Below are 15,216 nucleotides of genomic sequence, written 5' to 3'. Positions count from 1 at the left end.
TCAAGCACGTCTGAAATCTTATAGGTTCAGAAAAATCCCAAGCTTTTCATTCCGGTGCCTTTTTTGAGGATGAAATCTGCATGCAGTTAGAAAGAAACGTAATCCACATATTCCAATGTCATTTCCACTTAATGCATCAATATGTCAGTTTGTCAGCTGATGTTTGTGTAAATATTCAGAGCTCTTTTGCTGCAAAACACACAAAACATTTTTCTTGTATATTTTGTGGTGCAAAATACTTATTTTAATTTCCTAAAAAGTGAATACATCATTTTTATCTCTTTCTGCTGAAGCTTTGCAAACTGTAAACTGCAGTTTCACATTATCCGTGACTGTGCCCAGGTGTTTTAGGGGCTCCTGGCTGAGGAGCTCCCCTCTCCTACCAATGAGTGGAGGTGGGTCTTGCCCCACTCCCCCTGACCCTGTGCTTCCTAAATTGCCCAATGGCTTTTCCTTTTGTGTCTTTGCTCATTCCACTTTCCTGATATATTCTTCAGTTCCACCCAACATCTGTACAGATGCACTACCTACTTAAAGATTAACTTAAATATTAGTTTTTTCTGCATTGAAAATATTTATTGAACTAATGAATCAGTCAATTGGTCTGTCAGAATTAAAAAAGGAAAAAGAACAGGGCAAGGCAAAAATATTCACTATTCCCTTAAGAAGAAACAACATTAATGAACTTCAACACATGGACAACCTTACATGGATAAAAATAAAGAAAGGCAATGGCTCATGTTCCTACAATGTCAGAAATCCCCAAATCACCCACATAACTCTTTAAACAAAACAAAAAAGCAGAGGTTTTTTTGCACAAAATTAAATGCTATTTGAAAAATGAAAACTTTCTTCTCAACTACAGCTTTAGTTTAGATTCTTTTTTTTTTTTCCTGCAAAAGCCTCAAGAAATAGCACAGAGTGTGAGAATTTAACTTTTAAGACAGTGGTTCTCAACCTGTGGGTCGCGACCCCTTTGGGGGTCGAATGACCCTTTCACAGGGGTCGCCTAAGACCATCGGAAAACACATATATAATTACATATTGTTTTGTGGTTAATCACTATGCTTTAATTATGTTCAATTTGTAACAATGAAATTGGGGGTCACCACAACATGAGGAACTGTATGAAAGTGTCGTGGCATTAGGAAGGTTGAGAACCACTGTTCTAAGAACTATTTATTCTATGAGAGAAGAAAGAAAAAATATTACAAAAGGACATAATGGGTTGGGAAAGAAGTTTCCATAAACATGTAAATATAACAACCAAGAATAGGCCAGGGATTACAATCTTCAGTCTAAAATGTATTTGTGTTTTTTAGCTTTTTTTAAAAATAGCTCTAAAGAATGAGTGAATTCCCTGAAATCACTTTAGCAAATCCCTAGGCTATCTTAAATAATTGCTCCACCATTAATATATTACTGTTACTGTTAATAAGGTAGAGAGATTATATTGTTATTATTAGTTTTATTCTTTCAAATGAAGATATTGAGTTATTTACTGGGACAACCAAAGTCATTCAGTGAATAAGTAATTAAGATAAAAGACAAAGCTAATTCTTTTGAGACAAATTAAACTATGGGTTTCTAATAATGAGTCTTGGAATTTATTTGATATTTTATACATTTTAAAAATTATTTTAAGATGGTTAAAGCATTAAAAATAATTTTACCTAATAGACTGGTGATCTTATTATGTTTTCATGAGTTTAATTGGATATTTGTTACTATTGTTTAAATATCTGTAAATATGTGTAAATATTTAGAAGGGTGGTTTGCTATTAAGGAATATTAATTGTTTAATAGATGATAACATTAATACACTGATTATCATAAAATGCATCACCAACAGGTTCTGCCACATAGGTTCCAGCTAAATCTGCTCAGCTAACAAACATGTCAAGTAGGTATAAAATTGTGGATTTGTCAGAAGACGCAATGTGACAGGGAGTGGAGTCTGAGTTAGACTGAGCCAAATATGGAAATGTTATTATAACAGGTTTTTGAAATTCTTTACCTTGGAAAATTGCCATTTCAAGGAAGATTTATAAATGTTTTACACAATGGAGTGGAGAGGTCTAGTTAGTTTGGGAAAGGCTGGATGCTCTGTCCTTTTTTGGGCCGCGCAAGGCTCTTCATATTCCAGGTGCTGAGATATCCTGCATGGGGACTATCAAACAGAAATGCAACAGCAAATCGAAAATGCCTTTTGGGTTTTTCTTATAATCATGTTGAAAAAAGAATAAAATGTACAGGTAAAATGAATTTGAATAATATATCTAACCCAGTATTTTCAAAATCTTATCACCTTATCACATAATCAATATAAATATATTAATGGGCTATTTCACTTGTTTTTCCATATTAAGACTCAGAAATCCTGTGTTTGTCTTTGTGCATCTCAATTCAGAACGGCTACATTCACAAGTGGTCCTTTATTGAAGAGACCTGTTCAATACTGTTCAGTGTCCACCATTTCACACCTATGTATGACGTTAGCAATCTCCTCCATTCCTGCACAAATATTCGCTTTCATCTGGAAAATTACTGACATCTCTCTGGACCCTACTGTACACTGAAGTCATTTGTAGGACGGCCACCAAATGCTGGGCTGATGTATGAAATTAAAAATTTATTTTCTAATCCATGTGACATCTTCTTATTATTAAAGCACTAGAGGCCCGTTGCATGAAGAGATTCGTGCAATAGGCCTTCCCTTCCCCTGGCTGCTGGCACCGGTTTTCCTCTGGCACCCGGGACCCAGGCCTTCGCTCTGGATGGAGCCTTCAGTCTTTGCTCTGCTGCTTTGCCCCTATGTATGCAAATTAACCGCCATCTTTGTTGGGTTAATTTGCATACTCTCCTGATTGGCTGGTGAGCATAGCAGAGGGATGGTTAATTTACATGTTTGTCTATTGTTAGGTAAGATAACTTCTTTTTCTAAAACACTTGGTGATCTCAAGCTACCTTCAGTCATCTCAGGGTCCAAGGGATGATGTTTTTCCCCCCATCAAATTTCCTTGCTCCTCAAGGCTCCGCCTCACCCCAGCTCAGGCTGCTGAGGACCTGGAGCAGAGGCACCTGAGCCCACAGCGCTTGGGACAATGTGGTTCTTTGTCTGGGACCTGGTCCAGGATTTCCTGTTCAAGCTCAACCTGGAACCTGCCAAAGGCAGCCTGCTGGGGCCCTGGGCCCTGCACCGTGGCCGCAAGGAGGCCGCAAGCAGCCTGATGTACATCTTCATGTACAATGTGAAGCCTGGCACCAAAGAGCAGACCCAGGTGGCCAAAGCTGCCTTCAAGATCCTCAAAACTCTCAGGTACCCCAACATTCTGGCCTAAATCGATGGGCTGGAGACAGACAAAGGGCTCCACGTAGTGACTGAGGCTGTGACTCCATTGGGAGCAGAGGCTGTGGCCCCAAGGAGCTGGAGCTCTCCTGGGGGCTGCAGCAGACTGTGAAAGCCCTCAGCTTCCCCCTCAAGGACTGCAGCCTCATCCACAACAATGTCTACATGGCCACTGTGTTAGTGGGCCGCACCAGCGAGTGGAAGCTTAGGGGCCTGAACTACATGTACTCAGCCCAGGGCAATGGCGGGGCACCCCCCTGCAAGGGGATCCCTGGGCTTGAGCAGTATGATCCTCTAGAGTTGGCTGATGACAGTGGCAAAGCTGTCACAGAGAAGTGGTCAGCCAACACATGGCGCTTGGGCTGCCTCATCTGGGAAGTCTTCAATGGGCCCCTACCTCCGGCCACCCCTCTGCACAACCCTGGGAAGATCCCAAAATCGCTGGTGCCCCATTATTGCGAGCTGGTTGGAGCCAACCCCAAGATGCGTCCCAAACCAGCCCTCTTCCTGCAGAACTGCCGGGCACCCAGTGGGTTTATGAACAATTGCTTTGTGGAGACCAACCTGTGCCTGGAAGAGATTCAGAACGAAGAGCCAGCTGAGAAGCAAAAGTTCTTCCAAGAGCTGAGCAAGGGCCTAGACTCGTTCCTGGAGATTTCTGCTGTCACAAGGTGCTGTCCCAGCTGCGGACTGCCTTTGAGTTTGGGTATGCAGGGGCTGTGGTCCTCACCCCCCTCTTCAAGGTGGGCAAGTCCCTCAGTGCTGAGGAGTATCAGCAGAAGGTCATCCCTGTTGGGGTCAAGATGTTCTCATCCACTGATCTGGCCATGCACATCCACTTCCTGCAGCAGATGGAGCAATTCATCCAATACCTTGATGAGCCAGCAGTCAATACCCAGATCTTTCCATGAGTAGTGCATAGTTTCCAGGACACCAACCCTGCCAACCGGGAGCAGACGTCAAGTCCATGCTGCTCCTGGCCCCGAAGCTGAACGAGGCCAACTTCAATGTGGAGCTGATGAAGCACTTAGCTCAACTGCAGGCCAACGATGAGCAGGGCCCCATCTGCTGCAACACCACCGTCTGTCTGGGAAAAATCGGCTGCTTCCAGGCCGCTAAGGACCCGTTTGCCCCGTCTCAGATTGCCAGTGTTCTGGGCTTCGCTGCCACCCACAACCTCTACTCAGTGAATGACTGTGCCCTGTGCTCTGTGGTCTCACTGTGGATCCCGAAAAATCTGTGCAGGTCCAGGCCTTCAAGGCCATTTGAAGTTTCCTTTCCAAACTGGAGTCTGTGTCAGAGGACCCCACCCAACTGGCCAAAGTGGAGAAGGATGTCCATGCCGCCTCTAGCCCTGGAATGGGAGGAGTCGCAGCCAGCTGGGCAGAATGGGCCATGACAGGGGTCTCCTCGCTCACCTCCAAGCTGATCTGTGCACACCCCACGGCTTCCCCTGGTGAGCCCAAAGTCTCCCAGAGACCCACACCCAAGGGACTTCCTGCCCCAGCTCCCACCCCTGCCTCTCCCACACTCATTACCTCAGGAGACTGGGAGGCACAAGAGGAGGGCAAGGACACAGCGGGGGATAGCAGCGCTGCTGACAGATGGGATGACAAAGACTAGAGCAGCTTAGAGCAGGAGACCGAGTCTGTATTAGCCCAGCAGGACAACTGGAGCACTGGGGGCCAAGCCAGCTGCGCTGGGTAGACCAGCAACCCTGACCACAAATCTCCGGAGTCGGACTGGAGCAGCTGGGAAGCTGAGGACTTGTGGGAGCAGGTTTGGCAGGAGCTGAGACCTCAGGAGCAACCCCCTGAGGGCACACTGCTGACCAGCAAGTATAACTGGGGTGGACCAGAGCCCAGTGACAAAGGCAACGCCTTTGCTGATCTGTTGGGTGTTGGGAGGTTGGCACCCAGCCAAGACCTGATTCGTGGGAAGACAACTGGGATGGCCTGGAGACTGAGAGCTGGCAGGTGAAGGCTGAGCTGGCCTGGAAGAAGCAGGAAGAGCATCAGCGGGAGATGGAAGCCAAACATGCTAAGCAGAAGGCCGCCGAGGGCCCCATGAAGCTGGGGACCCGGAGGACTGAACTGCTGGTGTGGGTGCTTCCCGGCCACAGAGAACAGCCCCATGGATGTATTTATTGCACACACCATGCCAGCCAGCCAGCCTGGCCAGGCACATCTCACATGTACATAATCAGAGCCACAATAAATTCTATTTCACACACACACACACACACACACACACACACACACACACACATTTTCCTTTCTCTTCATAATTCTCTGCTGGGTGAACTTGAGCTGCAATGGGAGGACCAGACGTCTGTTCAAATGTTATTTCATATTTTGTTTTCCATGACAAGGCCTAGGCCCTTCAGAGGATACATCTATAGTGCAATGTGGGTGCTCTGGGGGACCAAACGGGAAAGGGGTTTGGTATAGACAATCTTTGGGTGCTGCTACTTTCCAGGTGTTAGGCCGATCAGCTCCATCCCTCTGTGGTCGAGGCCACCTCTTGGTGGAGAGATGTGCACCCCAACTCTCTTCCACTAGTTTACATGCTATTAGCAAGACACCCCAAATAGCAATGAGCTGCTTTCTAAATGGAATTAGTCCAGTGTAACTTTAAAAATGTCAGGGAGAGAGCCACTTCAGAGATTCAGAAATCGAGGGCTTACTAAGAGATGTTAGAGAAGAAGCCTCACCTGATAGAGCTCTGCAAATTATCTGCAGCTTCTTTTAAAAAAAGCTCTTTGGCCTGGAAACATGCAAGGAGGCTGCTAAACCAGCAGATTCAGAGAAAGCAGCACGCAGGAAATTGATTTGAACCCAGAGACACAGCTTCTAAGGTGGTCACGGGGTCGAGGGGGGTCACTGAGTAATAGGATTTCTCAGAACTGCTAATGATCCTGATTCGGTCATTTTCTGCTTAAAAAGACACTTTGACCTTCTCCAAACCCAAATATATGCTTCCTGATGGGAGGTGGCTCCATGCATAACCTACTGAAGATTAGATTTATCAGGGAAACTCTGGTAGATCCCTAAACCCAGCAGGAGAGGCAATGCTGCTATTATTAATTGATTAAATGATCTCTTTTATATGGCATTATGCAAACATGTATATATGGCATAAATTATGCAAAACCAGTTTCAGCACGGTTAATAAAAAGGCTGAATAAAAAGTGCTAAAGTAGGTCCTTTTATTGATTTTTTTCTTTAAAAATTAAATGGCATTTTACTTAATAGCATTAATCAAACTGGAAGACCATCTGTATTAAAACTTAAAAAAACTGTTTTCGGCTGAGGGGAGGCCTGAGCACCTGGGGTGTGAATCCGGGTTAGGGTAGCCCTGAGATGAAAGGGTTTGCCTGGGATGTACACTTGCTTCTCAGGGTTCTCTCCTACTTAACACATTGCAGACGGATCACGAGAACTCTTGCTTCATATTACACAGTGTTTTACAAAGTATCATATTTTAAAAAGCTATTAGTTTGTAAGAACATGTAATAAATAACTTCAAAATGCAATGGGTATTTAATTTTAAAGCATGACTTTAACATTTATGTAAAACATTTTTTTGTACTCGTTCAATAGAAACTTATCTGGCCACTGGGTAAAGCTAGCAATAAAACTACTGGTCCACAATGTGTTAGGATGAGTCTAAATAGGAAAGAGTATTAAAATGATTTGGGGTTTTACTTTTTCAGGATGGTCAATGCCTGTGAAATTGATCAAAAAAGAGAACACAGTTCACTGAAACTATCTTGATGTCAGACACCCAGAGTTTGATTTCCAGTAGGGGTAACAACTAGTTGTGCTACCTTGGAGAAGTCCCTTAGCTTCTCTCAGCTTCATCTATAAAATGAAATGAACACGAGTATTTACTACTCATAGTTATGGAGAGAATAAAAGGAGATAGCAGATGCAATCCTCCAAGCACCTAGCTGACAACTTGTCAAGAATATACACACATGCTATGATAAACCATTCAGAGTACTAATGTAGCAACTGCATGGTAGGCCCAAGAGTTCAAATGTCATCCATGGGGCTGATGACCACAAAAGCTTCATCAAAAAAATAAAGTATGACAAATGTCCAATAAGCACATGAAAGGATGCTCAATATCAATAAGCCTTAGGAAAATGCAAATCACAAGCACAATGAGATATCACCTCATACTCATTCGGATGTCTAGTATATTTTTCAAAAAAGCTGTTGGTGAGAATGTGGAGAAATATGAACCCTTGGGTGCTGTGGGTGGGAACATAAAATGGTGCAGCTGCTGTGGAAAATAGGATGGTGGTTCCTCAAAAAATTAAACATAGAACCACCATATAAGAAATTCCACTTCTGGGTATTTAACCAAAATAACTGAAAGCAGGGTCTTGAACAGATATCTTACACCTATCTCATAGCAGCATTATTCTAACAGCAAAAAAGTGGAAGCAACCCAAGTGTCCTGTGGTTGCCAGGGGCTAGAGGAGGGGAGAATGAGGAGTTAATGTTTGATAGGGACAGAGTTTCCCTTTGGGAAGATGAAAATGTTCTGGAGATGGACGAAGGTGATGGCTGCATAACAATGTGAAGGTATACTTGGAAATAGTTAAGATGGTAAATTGTGTGTTATGTGTATGTTACTACAATTTAAAAATACAGAATGTGCTAATAAAGTCTTTTCATGTTGCAGAATAGTGAGGTAGTGATAAGCTTCTTTTTTGTCCTGTTTTCTCAGTGACAATACATTTCTTCACTCACATGTTTGCTCATTCATTCATTTGGTCCTGAGAGTTGTGTTGAGCCCCTTTAGTACATCAGCTACTGTGGATGGCAAAGGGTAAAGAAATAAATGTAGCCTCGTGTGGCTCTTCCCAAACTTAAAGCCTTGAAGGAAGAGTATCACAGGAATAGATAAACACAGGATCATGTGACAAGTGTAACTCCTAGAAGAAGCATTTGTAAGATACTGAAATAATATAAAGAATGGGAAACACGAGGATGAGAAAAGGAAAAGTAACGGCAAGAAAAAGAAGTCCATTTTATATAAACTCAGTGGATGACTATAGGCATCTCATTTGCCTCTCTATTTTAAAAAAAGAAAAGACTAGATTTATGTTATCATTTCTGCCATTTAGTTCAATTTTTTATATTATAAAAGAACTAGAGGCCCGGTGCATGAAATTTGTGCATGGGGGATGGGTCCCTCAGCTCAACCTGCACCCTTTCCAATCTGGGATCCCTCAGAGGAGCCCTCTCCAATCCGGGAGCCCTGACGGCATAGGCCCACTCTCCGTGGTTCTCTGCTCTCTGTGGGGCCTGAAAGCTCCAAGCCCGCTGCCCAGAGGCCCTCCGTGGCTGGGGCGGGACACTTGCCTTGTCGCTGCAGCGATGATGCAAACGTCCCGCCCCAGCGGCTCCGTGCATTTGCACTGCCCAGAGGCCCTCCGCGTCCCGCCTTGGCCACTCTGCACCCGCTGCCCAGAGGCCCTCCACGGCTGGGGCAGAACACTTGCCTCATCGCTGCAGTGATGAAGCAAGCATTCTGCTAGGCCACTCACACTGCCTGCTCTCAGCAGCCACCCCTCCAGGACTGGGGGACTTTGGCGGGGCTGAGGGGACTGGGTGCCACCATCTTTGTGATGGAGTGATGGTTAATTTGCATATTACCCGTTTATTAGATAGGATCATTGAATTGCTGAGAATGCTCAAGATAATTTAACCTACTCCCTACACTATTTTGCACATGAGGAAAGTGAGGTAGAGTAAAAGGTCCCACTATAAAATTAGTATCTAGAATACAGATTTTTTCAAAAGTGCCTGTTTTTTTTTAAATACCATACTATCTTTCCCAAGGCAGCCAGAAATGTACCAGTAAGAACCAGAAATGATCCAGTTCTTACTGACATCACATGCTCTCATGTTTATATAGCACTGTCTTAGCTTTTCAAATTATCATTGTCAGCAGTAAGGTATGCTTTTACTTCTGAGAGGGCCAATGACTTCATTCTGGTTAGTCATGATCTATGCTGCTGACGTACTTGAATGTAAGTCTGTTCATTTACTTATTAGTCATTCATTTACTAGTAACACACACTGGGAGTTAGGTGCCGTTAAACACAGTGGGAGCCCAATAATGAAAGGACACACATTGCCCTAACCCAGCAAGCCACATGCGGCTCTTTGGCCCCTTGAGTGTGGCCACGAAGTTTCAATCACACTGTATGTGCACGCCCACACGTGGTATTTTGTGGAAGAGCCACACTCAAGGGGCTGCAGTTTGCCGACCACTGCCCTAACCGGTTTGGCTCAGTGGATAAAGCATCAGCCTGAGGACTCAAGGGTCCCAGGTTTGATTCCGGTCAAGGGCATATACCTTGGTTGCAGGCACATCCCCAGTAGGGAGTGTGCAGGAGGCAGTTGATCGATGTTTCTAACTCTCTATCCCTCTCCCTTCTTCTCTGTAAAAAAATCAATAAAATATATTTTTTAAAAAAAGAAAGAAAAAGAGAAAGGACACATATAATTCAGCAGTCCCTTCTTAAATAAAGTGCTCCTTACCATCTTTAACAAGTGTCAGAATAAATTTTTTGGACAAGACCCAAGTAGAATTTCATAAGCAGTTAAGTGCTTAAGTGTTCTTAAGTGTTCCAGCAACATTTAATTCTTCTATAGGTTTTATTTCCTATTTGGAGCCTGAGACTAAAAATTGATCAGTATCATTATGTGAGATGGGGGCTCTAGGAAGCAGAGAAGATCTTATGGGGGGAAAAGATGATGACTTCAGTTTGGGACAAACTGAATTTGGATTTCCAGCAGCATGGCATCTGGGAATACTGGCAGGCACTTGAAAGTTTGAGTGGAATTAAATGGGAGGTCAAAACCAGAAATGGAGACTGGAGAGTGCCTGCAGAGCTGAGAGTTGAAGCGCTGTGTGATTATGCCTCCCGTCAAGACGGCCAGGACACCCCTGTGGTCCGACAAGCTGCAGCAGGCACATGCACCTGGGGACTGTGGGGCATCTCAGCAAGGGGGTGTGAGGGAGGACTCAGAGGATTGGGCTTATACAGGTGGTTTGGGGGAAGGGCAAGGATGCGGGGGTCCACCCTGGACTGAGGCAGGATACCTCTATGACTGGGTATCTTCATAAATCCTTTTTAGATGTAGAGCAAAAGGGAGCAGGACGAAAGCTAGAATTAGAATAGAAGAATCCTATTGGTCTGAATAATGGGATGTTTGGTCATTTTTGCAGTTTGTACCATGTTCATAATTTGTGTTCAGAAATAATTACCCTAAGGTCTTATTTGTGTCTTGATCCGTCTGGGTCTCAGAGTGGCCTTGATGGATGTTGATGTTCAGTTTTCATGAGAACACCCAGGCTTATCTGGATGTCCCACCTGGGCCAGGATGGCAGGGCTAGGCTTCTTTTTCAGGAGGAAGGAGGGAGAAGGTTCAAGAAAGCACCTTGGCACCCCCCTGCCCTCCTAACTTGCAATTTGGACAGTGACAAAGAAAGTAGAAGTGGAATGAGAAAAACCCGGAAAATGCAACATCAGCTTTCCCTGTTTCACACTTTAAAACACGCATACTCCTGTGTTGGGAAACAACAAATAAAACAGTATAGTAATGTGGTGTAATTTAGAATCATCATCCAGAGAAATGGGTGTCATGCAGAAAACTGTTCCCTTCGTTTATTATATTTACTCAGAGTAGGTTGTAGTCAGTCAGCGCCTGACTAAATCCCACAGCTTGTTCACAGTTTGCTCTGTTATCAAGACTCCTGCATCATTCTTTAGAACTTGCATCAATGAGATAAAATCATGTCTGTCTTTTAATGTAATTTTCCATTTGCCTGTGACGATTTTTCTGGCTCCTTCCTGACCTGCTTGGTTCTTGTTAGGTTGGATTTTAACATTCTTGCCTCTTGCTCGGACTCACAGGGATGTTGTGAACATGGGATAAATGGACCGCTACGCTTTGCTTTCAAGAACAGCTTCCCAGACTTGGTTTTCTCAGACCAGATTTGTAAAGTTCCTGCAAGCGCCATGGTTACTGCTCCTTTCTTCCACAGCTGATTCTGCGTATTTGTATGGGATGGGAATCTGCCTCCTAACCTCAGATTGCTCAGTTTCCTCATTGAATGTGAGTTTCTTTTCATCTTGACCCACACCTTCCATTGTACGGGCCATTGCGTTCTACAGCCTCCATCTCGGCACCTCGGGGCATTTGAATGTGCGTCTCCTCTCAGCCCTCCTAAGATACAATGCCTGGGATGTCCCCTGCCACAATGCTCCCTGGGGAATGTGAGAAACTCCGACACCCTTCAGCCTCCCTCTGTCTGCCTCAGAATCCCCATGACTCCCCAGAATGAACTCAGCGAGATGGAAGTTCGGGGAGAACAACCTGGCACAGAGCAGGCTGCAGCCTTCTTGGCTGAGTCCCATCTGCCTTTCCGGGTCATTTTCCCCTGGGAAAAGCCCTGGTAGGGAGTGTGCAATGTGTGGGTGTTTTCCAATCGGGACTTTGCGCCCGATTGCTTTGATGGCTCCATTCGTTATGCTCATTTTGATCTAGCATTTGAAGTGTGAAGACAGTGAGCACGGGATAGCCATAAAGGAGCTATTGTGGCCACATTTCTTTAGACCAGTAAGGAGGCCTGCAGACCGCTGGTAGACTGCCAGCAACAACTCTGCAAAGCTCCTCCCTCCTCTGGGGTCTAAGACATTAAAAGCCCAGAACTGCGAGTGGCTAGGAGCCATCCTCAGCCCTGTAGGAAGATTGCTTTGCGGATTAGGAATCAAATCTGAGCAGGTTTGGAGCCTGAGAGATGTCCACAGGCCATTGTCATTTAAATAAGGTCCTTTCAAGCGGTTCTTAGTGAGCTGAGCCCCGGAACACTGTGCACTTTTCCTCCCTGGCTGACGCAGAAGCGCCCGGTGGAGCATATGTGGATGTTTCCCACTACACCAGAATTACACATGATCTGTCAGCAACTGACACTGTTAATAAAGGATTTACACATATCATGAAAATGCCTACATACAGCTGAAATGCATGCCAATTGGTTAAATTAATGTTGCAGCAAGATAGTTTGGAACTTTTATTTGAGCTCTTCTAAGGGGTAATTGGGCCCTTAAATAAAAACATATGGGTGGTAGAGATCCCAAGTGCTTTAAATCAGCAGAGGTTTGGCAATCCCATGGCTTTTAGTGTATGTGACACCAGCAGAGTTCATTAGATCCAGGGCCAACCTCGTACCTGACGTCAGCAGAGTAATTAATCTTAAGAATTCCCTGAGCCAACAACTGACAGTGCACTCATAATCCACAGCTGTGTCCTCTCTTTCACCTGGGCCGCTGTGACTTTTACTACTTCCTAAAATGCCAGCTTCCAAGTTTCCTTTCCTCAAGTCTTCTGGTTGGGAAGGTCAAATGCAGATCCAGAAAATGAAAGAAAAGTGTCCATTTTATGTGTGGGGAATGTATTGGTACACCTATGAATCCATATTAACAAAGACACACAATCCCTTCTGATATGGTTGGATGCTTATTTTATGATGTAATATATTCCTGAAGATAAATAGGTCTGTTATACAAGTTTGGCATAATTGAGTGGAGACCTTGCAATTACTGGGTAATATGTTATTCTTTATTTTTAAATCCTCACCCAAGGATATTTTTCCATTGATTTTTTAGAGTGAATGGAAGAGAGAGGGAAAGACAGAGAGAAATATCCATGTGAGAGAAACACATCGATTGGTTGCTTCCTGAATGTGCCCTGACCAGGGCCTGGGCCAGGGAGGAATCTGCAACTGAGGTATGTGCCCTTGACTGGAATCGAACCCGGGAACCTCCAGTCCACAGACTGATGCTCTATCCATTGAGCCAAACCGGCTAGGGAGGTAATGTGTTATTATCAGATAAATGAAGCCGTGAGATAAAAAGCAGTGAAACAGAACTACAGCTTCTTCCTCGATAACCCAACGATTTTTTCCCATTTCCCTTACATGTTTGGGTTTTCTTTTTCATGTACTATAGTTACAGATAAATTTTATTCCCATAATACCAGTGTTTGAGAGAATCTCAATGAACACCAAGTGGAAAGAAGATTACTTGACATTTAAAGTTGGGAAACTCAGGTTGAAAAATCTATTTTTAGTAGCTAAGCCCTGTGAAATATAGTATACATAATCCATGTTAAAATTCCAGAAAGCAGGAAATGTCTCTTCAATTAGAAATATATTCTGTAAATGTCGTACTCTACTCTTTCCTTTCATTTTACTAGTAGGTTCTGCTTTAGTAATACAAATTTTAAAATAAGATTTAGGTAAGGAATCTAAATGCATATAATTATGCACTATTACAGTCTTTTCTAAACAATAGAAAATTTTTGCCAGGCCAAAAAAAATTATCACAGTATATCAAAGCAAAAATTAATTTAAATTACAATTTATATTATTACATTCTTTATAGATATAGCAAAAAAAAAATCACAGAAATGTTTTGTGAAAATTCTTTAGAGCAAGTTTATGGAAGCATTATTTTTTTTTAATTATGAAAACAACTGTATCACATTATCCAAACAATGATAGAGCTTTACATCACCACCTACAAGGATTCTGACTTAACCTTTTTTTTACTCAGAAAGAATATGTTATAATTATCTTAAAATTACCTGTTTTATACTATAAGGCACAGCCATTTTCAACTTTATGTCTTATAAATTCATTTTTCCTTAGGGCTGCATCTCAGAACTTTCATTGAAAGTAAATTGTTTGGAAGGAAAAAAGAGCATTGCTTCTTGAATCCATAGCTCGTGCATTCTTTTATTATCTCAAATGATTTGAGAAAAAAAAGGAAATGTTCCTTTCTGTTAATCTTGGTTGATCATAAGTTTTTTGTTCCAAATTCCTACAGTGATCCCCTGCCGTCATTCGTATTTTTAGAAAGGCAACAAGGAGGAAGCGAGAAAGAAGGAACTAAGTGACTGGTAGGGATTATAGAGATCATCTACTCCAACACCTTTAATGGACCCAAAAAAGAAACCATGACTGCAGAAGGTAAGGGAACGTTGGAAGGGCAATGGGGAGAGCAGCGTAGGAGGGTGATCGTTTGAAAGCTGGAGCTTCATGATCCTGGACCTGGCTGTGTATCTACTGTGTGAGCTTGGGCACATTGCTTCCTCTGCCTGCTCCATTTCTTCCCTGTGTGATGAGCACCATGACCTACTCATAAGCTTTCTGTGAGCAGTGAGATGAGATGGTACACAGGGGATTGGTACTGAAGGAGTCTAAAGCTTGCCACACTAAAGCTGCCTTTTGAAATATTGATTTTAAGCTGATTATTAAAAAAAACAAAAGACTCAGAAAGAACATTTGTCTCCCTCCCTTTCCTGCCCAAGAGATTCAGATAGAAAAACCCGCTCCAGGAAGGAAATCTCAGATGGTCACATTAGCCTAATTTGAATGAAGTGTGGTACATAGGAAGGTGCCAAGCAGGGGCCTGGTAGCTAGATCACCTCCTGTGTCACATTGAAGCAAAATTTGCTAGCTGTGTATGTTCTGCTCTTCCTCAAGTACCTGTTTTCTTTAAAATCCTTTCATTACCCCCCATTTTTCCTTTGTTCAAAATGAGATATATACCCAATTTTATTTCACTGTCTTTGGGATTTTCATGCTTATGCATATTCACTGTGTGTATATATTAAAATTTGATTTTCTCCTGTTTATCTGTCTATGTTAATTTGATTTTTAGCCCAGCTAGAAGAATTTAGGTGAGAGAAAAGGTATTCTTTTTTCAGCCCCCACATTCCAGAACACCCCCCCCCCCCCCAAACAAACAGCCCAGGTCTCCCCACCTCCCTTAA

The 15,216-nt window shown here is 43.3% G+C and overlaps 1 pseudogene; it reads left to right on the top strand.

Annotated features, from left to right (window-relative positions):
- Window positions 1-3,104: 3,104 nt before the first annotated feature.
- On the top strand, window positions 3,105-10,556 carry LOC102261890 (annotated as a pseudogene).
- The last annotated feature ends 4,660 nt before the right edge of the window (window positions 10,557-15,216 follow it).

The sequence above is a fragment of the Myotis brandtii genome, unplaced genomic scaffold (genome assembly GCF_000412655.1).
Source record: "Myotis brandtii unplaced genomic scaffold, ASM41265v1 scaffold297, whole genome shotgun sequence".
Classification (NCBI taxonomy): Eukaryota; Metazoa; Chordata; class Mammalia; order Chiroptera; family Vespertilionidae; genus Myotis; species Myotis brandtii.
Note: the sequence above shows the minus strand (reverse complement) of the source record. Positions and strands in the feature narration are given on the sequence as shown.